Source organism: Vigna umbellata, chromosome 8, assembly GCF_029865625.1.
Source record: "Vigna umbellata cultivar VRB3 chromosome 8, Vumbellata_1.0, whole genome shotgun sequence".
Taxonomy (NCBI): domain Eukaryota; kingdom Viridiplantae; phylum Streptophyta; class Magnoliopsida; order Fabales; family Fabaceae; genus Vigna; species Vigna umbellata.
This window is the reverse complement of record NC_142172.1, coordinates 5,056,343-5,066,910: the sequence shown is the minus strand read 5'-3', so window position 1 is coordinate 5,066,910 and position 10,568 is coordinate 5,056,343. Positions and strand designations below refer to the sequence as shown.

The following is a 10,568-nucleotide window of genomic DNA, read 5'->3' as shown; positions in this document are numbered from 1 at the left end:
CACTAGTGCAAAAACATCGTATTACGTCGGTTATTTGTGGCTTTTAACGACGAATTAGAGACTAACGTCATAGCAGGTGACATAACTTTTACGTCGAATATCACGAGGTGACGTTAATAGGACAATTTCACGTCGATTATATCGAGATCTGACGTAAACCTAACGTCAACATTGTGCAACGACGTGAGGTTACATCAGTTAGTAAAGAGATTGACGTTCAATATTTGAATAAATATTTATATTTATAGTAAGATTTGTCGTCTTATGTACGAGGGAAGTGACGTAAACTTAACGTCGATGCAGATGATAATGGATGTAATGTTCACGTCGAAGTTTAAAGAAGACGTCAATTTTTGAGTAATATTTGAATAAATATTTATATTCAAAGGAATATTTCATGTCAAGTATAAGGGGATGGATGTAAGGTTAACGTCGAAATTGTCTATATGGGACGTTACTGTCGATGTTTGAACGTCAAATGGTGTGTACTTTGACGTTACCTTCAGTATTTTTTTTCGATTTGATTTGGTTTAGCTCATTCAACCAAACCTGAAATACAGAAACCAGTTTTTCAATTCATATATATTCACAGAATTAATTAATTTAAACCATGCTATCATCCATTCATCAATTCCAATTAAATAGTAAAACTAAAAGACGCTAACGCTATCATCAAAACTTTAAAGAACCTAGTTTTCCATTCATCTATTCACAGTATTCATCTATTCACAATAATCTATTAACAGTTTAAAAGCTGCACGAGTAAGCAAATGCTACTATCATGAAAGGAAAAACCTAAAGCTATAGTTATTTAAAATGTTTATTCAAATATCGTGCCCAATCCTCTCTTATCGTCGTTATTACTGAAGTGGACAATGGAGAGGTAGTGTTGAACCGCTGCATAATCAAGGAAACTTTACTATTATATTCATTTTAATGTCAAAAGTTTATTGATATTTGTAAGATTTTCAAATGTAAATTTTTACCTCAGTCCATTCCCCTCTGATTTCTGCTCGGATGATTCCCTTCATCCATGACATGATGTAGTAGCCACATGCCAAGGAATCATTCTGCTTATTACACTAAACATGTGAAAGAACTTAGTCAAATGTAATGGTTTAAATTTGACTACGAAAATTAAAGGTTAAAGATCAACGAATTCCAACCTTAGGATATATAATTTCAAGTTGTTGTCCTCTAGTCCTAGTCACAACTCTAAACAAATTTGAAACATTAAAAACATAAGTTAATATATTAATATCATAATGAATTGATAAGAATGAATGTAATACTTACGTTTGTATCAAGGACTTCAACTCTGCTTTAATCTTCCTATGAGAAGAGAGCAAAACCATACAACTTGTGATTTTTTTGGAATGATCACCATGAGTTGCCAATGGCCCTTGTCATGTACCAACAACTAGTGAGTTAGTTTATTGATTAAAATTTAATAAAAGTTGACAATATTGGGAAACACATACGCATCAATGTATGGCGTCATATATATCTCTCTGTTAGACTCAGTCATCCATGTTTGAATATATGATTTTCAGATGGTAGAATGGTCTGAGGTTCAAGAAAGCCATAAACTAACGCTCGACCTTATTCAACTACGATGGTGTCCATGTACCTGTAAGAATAAAGTTAAGTATATTTATTAAAAAGTAATAATACTAATATACAAATTGGAAAATAACAAATAAAAAACTTACATGCACCATAGTTGTATGCATGAAATGTTGAGCATTTTTTCTCCACCAATGATCTCATAAGCATCATGGAAATTAATATAGAATGGAACATGGTACTCGAGGCCAAATGTTATTAACTCCCACAGCATCTCTACCGGTCCTTTTCTCAACTTATTTAATTTGGAGGTCAATATGGATATAACATCATGGTCTTCTGCTTCCTCACGAGCCTCGTTCACAGGTTGAGCAATTGGTTGTTTCTCAAGACGGTAGACCTATAACTCACATTTACAAAAGTTAGGAATCGTTTAATTATAACTGGAAGATTTAAGATAATAAAAAGAAGAATATAATACTGCTGGTGGGCTAAAATATGGCATGATCATAGCCTTAGGCCAAGCTATAAATATGCCTAAGGCCTCCTCGGCGAATTGGATTTCAGATGTAGGCAATGACACTCGAGCCTGGGGGTCTCTTGGATCATCAATCATTACCCGCGCCTGAGTGGGAAATAAAGGAGCACCATGAATGATCTTGCCTCCTGCAATTTGTCGTCCCACGACCACTATGCGCGGAGGATCCTCATCAACCAAAAACTCATACTGAATATTGTAGTCCGTACGATCTGCAGTAGAGCATGAGCCTTTGGTGCTCACACGAGGTGTAGTAGGATCATCTGTAGGGGCGTCCTCCTACTGTGACTGCTGTTGTTGCTCTTGTTGTTGTTGTTGTTGTTGTTGGGTGATCATCGCAAGTTTTTCTTCGAGCATTCTGAAGCGTTCACCCATGCTTTCCTCTAATTCGACTTGCACCTATTGCCTTATGCTACTAACCATTTCTTGAGTCAGGGCTTCTGTGCTTCTTGGTTTAGGGCCAAAGTAGTCCCTCAATCCAATAGCTCCTCCAACACCACGCACACGACCTGGACGGTCTAGCCGACCTGTGGCTGCTACAAGGAGGTCCTCCCTACCTTGTGCCACAAATGTGCCTTGACTCTGTTGGTCAACCAAGTCATCCTGCATATCATAATGAAGCTAGACACATTAAAAAGTTTGTTACATATTTTTTTATGAACTATGGTAATCAGTTAAAAGTTTCCACTTATAATTCTCTGGGATATCTCCTGAGCAGACTGGGATGTAAACTGGCCATTGGACTTTGTCCGTGCAGCCTTCCAAAATTCATGTCTGACTGGTGGAGGTGCTAGATCAGGTGACTCAAGACCTAACTCCTTAGCGTGTCGTTTTCTCATCTTTTTCTCTAATAACGCATAACCACCACGTGACAGTACGTGTGGTGTATCATTAAGCTTTTGCCTCTGCTGGGCGGCTATCCTTTTCACCTATGAAAAAATGAAAATCATTAAGCATAAATCACAAATTAAAATCTTGTGTGACGAGCAAAATATTAAAAAACATACTTGCCACTCAGTCTAGATTCTTTAAACTGCACCCACTCTTCCTCAGTTATTTTATATTTTGTACACGAAGTTTCGTTCTGTTTAGAGCCAAAGACGTATTGACGTGTCATTCTCGTCTTGAAGTCCCTCCACCGGACTACAATGTAGGATAAAATCTTCTTCCTTATCCTCTCATCATTAGGGATATATCTATTTTCCTGTTGAAAACAAAATTAATGTTAAAGCATGATCAACAAAAATAAGTCAATGATGGAAGTAAAACATCTTAAACATACCAAAATATCCTGCCATAGTAGATTTTTGTCAACTTGTGGGACATCATCCCAACAGGTAGCGACAATAGGGACATGTGCTTTTGCCATCACGCCCAAGTAACTTTTGAACGATTTTGCATGTGCCCCAATAGACACAAATGTTCAGGGATTAAACTCCACCGTCACTGGTTTCTCATTAACCCGATGTGATGTGACATCAGGAATCTGAGTCACAAATCTACCCCCTCCTTCCGTCGGATCTGATCCAGAGCTTGTCATACCTGTTTACAAAGTGTTAGTACATTATAGTTAGAACAAAAAAATAAATAAATTGTACAAGTAATTAAAACAATGCTAAGACACCTATTTATCCCATATGCCTTCGTTGTGATCACATCGAGTTTCATGTATTTCATCGGGTACATCATTGACCTTATTTCGAATGGTTCTTGATGGGAAGGAGGTTGTCTCAAGTATATCTAGAGAGTCTTCATCATCAATTGTGTGCATGGCTCTGCCTTCCAATACCACTGACCATTTATGATTCACTGGGTCAGTGACATAGAATATTTGTCTTGCTTGACTAGCCATAATAAATGGTTCATCCGTGTAACTCATTTTGTTAAAATCCACCAAAGTGAATCCGAGGTCTTCTGTCACCACGCCAGAATTACTGTCAACCCATTTACACTTGAAAACTAGAACTCTAAAAGTGACATAATCAATTTCCCAAATTTCTTGTATTATTCCAAAATAATTGATTGATGCTGTAATTGGATTCTTATCCTTGGAACTAGAAAAGTGTACAGCCTCAGCTTGTAGGGTAACTCCACTATTTTGAACTCTACTTTTATCGTGTTCCTCCTTTGAATAAAATAAGTAATTGTTTATGTAATAGCCGCTGAAAGTGATCACATCAGTGTTAGGTCCACGAGCTAGTCTCAATAGATTTTCAGAAACATTTAGAGTCGCATAAATCTTTTTCTTAAACCAAACTAAAAAGGACTTGTTATGTTCATTAAGTGTCCACTTTTCACTCATACGTGGATGTGCTGACTTAATATCATCAATGTGTTGTGAAATCTATGGAATAGCATCCTCTGTGTTGTTTAAAATGTACACATGTGCTTGATTAACTTCTTTTCCACTAACACTTTCAATCCTTACTCCTCGAATTCCCTTTCCTTCACGTATGTTTTCATGTCTTTTCTTTGGAAGTCCTATTGGGTGACAACTTGGCATATAACCTGAGCAAAATTCAATGGCTTCCTCTACAATGTAGCGCTCTATAATCGAAGCTTCCAGTCTCAATTGATTCTTAACATATCCCTTTAAGGTTTCATGTATCTTTCAACCGGGTACATCTACCTCAAGAAAACCGGCCCACATATTCGAATCTCTCTCACTAGATGGACAATCAAATGAACCATGATATCAAAAAATGGGGGTGGGAAATACATTTCCAATTGGCATAATAGTCTGATGGCCTCATTTTGCAAATCATCTAACTGTCGAGGATCAACAACTTTCTTGCAAATGGCATTGAAAAACAAACTCAAACGTGTGAGAATACCTCTAACAGAGGCAAGTAATATGGCTTGAATAACTACTGGTAAAAGTTGTTGCATTAAGACATGACAATCGTGAGACTTTAAACCAACCAACTTCAAATCTTTCATAGAAACAAGGCTACTAATATTCGACGAATAACCTTGTGGAACCTTCACACTATGTAAACATTGACAAAAAATTTGTTTTTCGTTTTTTGAAAGAGTGTGACAAGTTGGAGGAAGATAGGTGCGTCTTCCTATGGATTGCGGATGTAACTCAGAACGAATTCCTATGTCAACCAAGTCTTGTCGTGCTTTCACTCCATCTTTTGTCTTTCCTTTAACGTTTAGTAAAGTCCCAACAACACTATCACATACATTTTTTTCAACATGCATCACGTCTATGCAATGTCGCACATCAAGTTTACACCAATATGGAAGATTGAAGAATATTGATCGCTTTTTCCAAATGTTTTTCTCAATAGTCTTCTTTTTATGTTTTCTGAAGACAACATCAATGTTCCTCACCTGGTCGTATACTTGATAACAGTTGAAAAACTGTTATTTTTATGATTAAAATTGACACTAAAAGCAACCTTTACACTTAGAAACTAGCTTGAAATCATGCTTTTCTTTATATTTTTGGAAATAAAGAGCTGGACAGGTTTATGCTTGATTTCAGTGTTTTTGTGTAGGTTTTAAGGTGAATTTGGTGAAAGAAGTGAAGAAGGAGAGAGATGAAATCAGAAAAGACATCAAAAAGTGCAAAAGGAGAAGCCGAAGTCACCGCTCAGCGGCAGTTTACCGCTGAGCGGCACTCAGGCACTCACGGGAGATCCGCTGAGGGGCAAAATGGCCGCTGAGGGGAGAAAACAAGACACGCACTTACCGCTGAGCGGTAATTTACCGCTGAGCGGCACTTTAATGGGCTTGGACCTAAGTTTTTGTAATTTACGAATGGTATTTAAGCTTTAGGGTTTCCTAGGGTTAGGTATCTTTGGCTGGAACGAAGCAAACACTCTCTCTTCCACCCCTTTGAAGGAGGATCTTGGATGCTGAGGCTTCCTCTTCACCTTTTTAGGGTTTATGCTTTCATTCTTTCATTGTAATTCATCTAGTTTCACCAGGAATATGGTGAACTAAACTCTGTATGTTTGTTGGGGAATCAATGTAATCTTGTGAAACTCTCATATATGGAATCTGTTTTTACATCTTTTAATTAAGACTTATGCTTTCTTTCATCATTAGTTAGGATTTTTCCTCTTTGCTTAATGCTTGCATTGTTTAACTCATTCGATGCATGATTATTGGTTTTGTCGATACGGGCACGTACGGGGAAGTCTAGATCCGGGGAATTTCTCCCAATATGATATTGCTTGTCGTTAAGCTCCTGCACTTATGAACTGATCATTAGGAATGCTAGGAATTGTATGAACTCGTGATTAGGGAGAAGCCTTCTAGAAAGGTACTTTAGAGAGTGGCATTAACAATGATGATTTGAATGTTGAATTCCTAAAATATATGAGAGTGGATAAGATGAAATTGACCCCCAACAACATATTCATACATAAATTTCATTGAAAGTGTTTATCTTTTGTTTTTTGCCATTGATCAAAAACTTCATGCATACATGTTTATTTTCTGTCTTGCATATTAAACTCCAAATATTTCGTCTTTTAAGTCTTAACTAATCAGTAACCCACACAACTAAACTTGGCCGTGAGTCCTTTGGGAAGAACGATACTTGGTCTTACCAAGTTTATTACTTGAACGATTCGGTCATACTTGCCGATTGAAAAACAAGTTTGTGACATCATAATTTGGTGTTCATAAATTTGTCCATCAATACTTCTTCACCATTACGTGGTTTGCACACTACATCATCCTCAGGACTTCCATTAAAGGCTTTTTTCAATCTACGGTAAGGGTGATTTCGAGGAAGGAATCTTCGGTGTCTTGTGTACACAGTTTTCTGCCCATGCTTCAGTTGAAGATAGCTAGTATTTTTTTCACAAATCGGACATGCAATAGGACCTTTAACACTGTAACCACTCAAGTTCCCATATGCTGGGAAATCATTTATGGTGCAAAACAACATTGCACGCAAACGAAAGTTTTCTTCTGAATATGAATCGAAGACCTCGACGCCCTCTTCCCACAACATTTTTAAATCGTCAATTAATGATTTTAGATAAACATCAATGTCATTTCCAGGTTGTCTAGGACTCGATATCATCATAGACAACATCGTGTATTTTCTCTTCATGCACATCATAGGAGATAGATTGTAAATTATGAAAATAACTAGCCATGAACTATGTTTGCTACTTAAGTTGGCATAAGGATTCATACCATCGGTAGCAAGTGCAAGTCCTAAGTTTCTCGTCTCTACACTAAATTCGGGAAATGTGCCATCAATGTTCTTCCATTGGGGGGAATCAACTGGGTGTCGAAGAAGATTATCACATTTTCTTCCATCAACGTGCCACATAAGATTCTTCGCATCTTCTTTAACAAAAGACAATCGTTTCAACCTAGGTACTATAGGTAAATAACACATGAGCTTAGCTGGTCAGCTTCATTGTGTTCATCGTTATTTCCATCAAGTTTCTTCTTAAATCGTGACGAACCACACGTCGGACACACCTACATTGAAGCATACTGATCTCTATACAATACACAATCATTGAGACATGCATGTATCTTTTGGTATTCCAAACCCATTTGACATATAATTTTCTTCGCGTCGTAATTACAGATAGGTAACATGTTATTTTCTGGTAGCATCTCCTTCAACAACTCCAACAATTCCGTGAAACTTTTATCAGTCCATCCGTTTCTTACTTTCAAACAAAACAATTTCAAAGATGCATCCTGGATACAACTCTTGCTCCGAATTGTTCTTAAGACTATCGTATAAATGAGCTCTTCCAAAATTTTCTTCGCCAACTTCACGTACCATTTCGTCTAAATGATCACTCATCCATTTGTCGACGTAATTCGAACCTCTTAAAGTTGTTGGCTTATATAATACTTCCCCATGCCAAGTCCAAACTGTATAACTTCTCATTATTCGATAGATGAACAGATGATCATGGATGTTGTCCAATTTTTTCATATACTTGATTGAGACAACGAACACAAGGGAAAAAATATGCCCCGTTCACTGGTTTTGCGTGTTCTTTAACATATTGTATGAACTCGAAAACCCCTCGCTTATACTCTTCACTAATACGACGCTGATGAATCCAGCTTCGATCCATACTACTACACTGAACGAAAAGAATCCACGGAAAAAAAAACTAACTTACGTAGAGAAACAAAATAAATACCTATCATACGTTTAAGGAAAAAAATAAAGTATCATAGTATACGTACACGAACACAAATATCTATCGTTATACATATATCATACGTCCAGAATCGACAAACACGAACACATATATCATACGTAAGAGATATTGAAGGTAAAAAAACCAAACCTGAAATGGTGTCACCGGAGAAGATGACGAAGTTCGTTGACAACGAATGAACACAAATATCATACGTTGAAGGAAAAAAAACTATCATAGTATCGTTATACATATAGATATCATACGTCCAGAATCGACAAACACAACACAAACACGAGCACATACATCATACGTACGAGTATTTTAAGAAAAAAAAACATACTTCAAATGGTGTCACTAGAGAAGATGACGAAGTTCGCTGACTCCGTATGAAAAATACCCTAAAGATAAATGAAAAACAATCGGTCAACCTTAGGAATGAGAACCAAATGACATTACAAAGACAGAAATGACTTAAAAATAACCTTTTTTCTTTATCACAGTCGTCCACCAAGAAGAAAGTTCAAGCAGAAATGGAACCGCGAACAAACAGTGAGACTGTGTTTTGTTTTTACATTCAATAAAAACCTTTCACGTCGTATACAACAAAAATTTGACGTTATGTTTAAAAGCAACGTCGAAGTGCCAAACCATTCGACGTTTTCTTTTAAAATAGTGTGCCTTTTTTATTAATTTTTTTAAAAAAATTGCAAAGGTTACATCAAATTTGAAGGGGCTTGAACGTAGTATTGGAAGCCACAAGTTTGTACCTTTTTATTTCTTATTAGTTTTTTCTTTTGAACACGAGAGCATTAATAGAACGTCGAGTTCTGTTGGAATTTGACGTTTTGTTCTTCCGCCTAAAAGTACCATACTTTCGGATCTTTTTTCTTTTAGTATTGTTAGAGCCTTGTGTTTTTCTGTTTTGTTTTGGTTGTTTTGTATTGTTGGCTTTATGTGCCATTTTTGTTTTGGCTTGATCTGATTGTACTTCTTGACTAAATATCAATGAAATCAAAGTTTATGGTTAGCTCAATCTGTGAATGAAAAATTATATCTGTGATTGAGTGAAACAAATAGCACTTAAATCGATTACACAATGAGTGTATGCAAATGAAGTATTGCTTACTGTTACATTCATACATTTGCATTCTCATATATTGTCTGTAATAATTCATGCACTATATTGATTCTAAAATGCTTGATCTAGAAAGACCATGAAAGGTTTTGTAGGAACATCAATTGTTGACAAAGATGATATGGAAAATCAACTAACAGAAAGCAAGAAGTCGATTACGACTTAGATCAAATCGATTGAATACCAATAGGGGTTAAAGATTCCAAACTTTGAGATATCTATTATCTTTAAACCTTGCTTTATATTCTGTGAATGTTTATTCTGCTTATATCTTAATGCTTATACATTGTATCTATGCTCTGAGATGATAAGAGAATAAATTGTGTTTGATGATTGAAATTGTATCTATGCTCTATTATTACTGTCTTGCATTTTCTTTGATACAATGTTGGAATATGCTTTAACATGCTCTGATATAATCTGATTACTGCATTGTACATCTGTGTTTTGAGATTGAAAAATGCATAATGACAAGGGGAGCATTGCATATCTTTGATCTATTTCACTTGTATTCATTTAAGGGGGAGAAAATCCTAAATCATGTGAATAATATTGTTAAGGGGAGCATCATAATCTATTTTTGATATATCTGATGCATCTCTATGTTACTGATTATTTGTGTATCAATCATTGTTTGCTTACCCTTTTTGCTAATTCCAAAAGGGGGAGAATTATGATGATCGGTAATTAGTTGATAACCTGTATTGATTTGTGCAACATGGTTGTTTATTAATCATGGCTGTACATCATAAAAAAAAGGGGGAGTTAAGATTGTCGATAGGGGGAGCAAAGGTTTTAGCTTAACCCAAAATCTCAGTAATATATGAGTTTTTGATGATGACAACACATAATTAATAACACATGTATATTCTGTGTTACATGTTTCATATTTACATGTTATATGCTTTTTATCACTATGTTAAATCTGCTTAAGCATATATGATAGCATGTTTGTGTTGTTCATTGGATATCACTGTGTTACATATGTGTTTTTATGTGTGAATGCATGACATTTGATGTTGAAAAGGAAAACCACAAGCACTTATGTTGAACTTTAAATATGTGGCAAAACAACAGTTTTAAGTCGACTTCATTATGGGGTGAATCGATTAAAATTCGTGTATTTGCACAAACTATTTTCAAATGTGCTGTGAGAGTTTTCAAAGAGAAAGTTTTTCAAAAC

At 35.9% G+C, this 10,568-nt stretch overlaps 1 pseudogene; it reads right to left on the bottom strand.

The window, feature by feature from the left end:
- Positions 1 to 3,728: 3,728 nt before the first annotated feature.
- On the bottom strand, positions 3,729 to 8,207 carry LOC148193889 (uncharacterized; annotated as a pseudogene).
- Between the last annotated feature and the right edge of the window lie 2,361 nt (positions 8,208 to 10,568).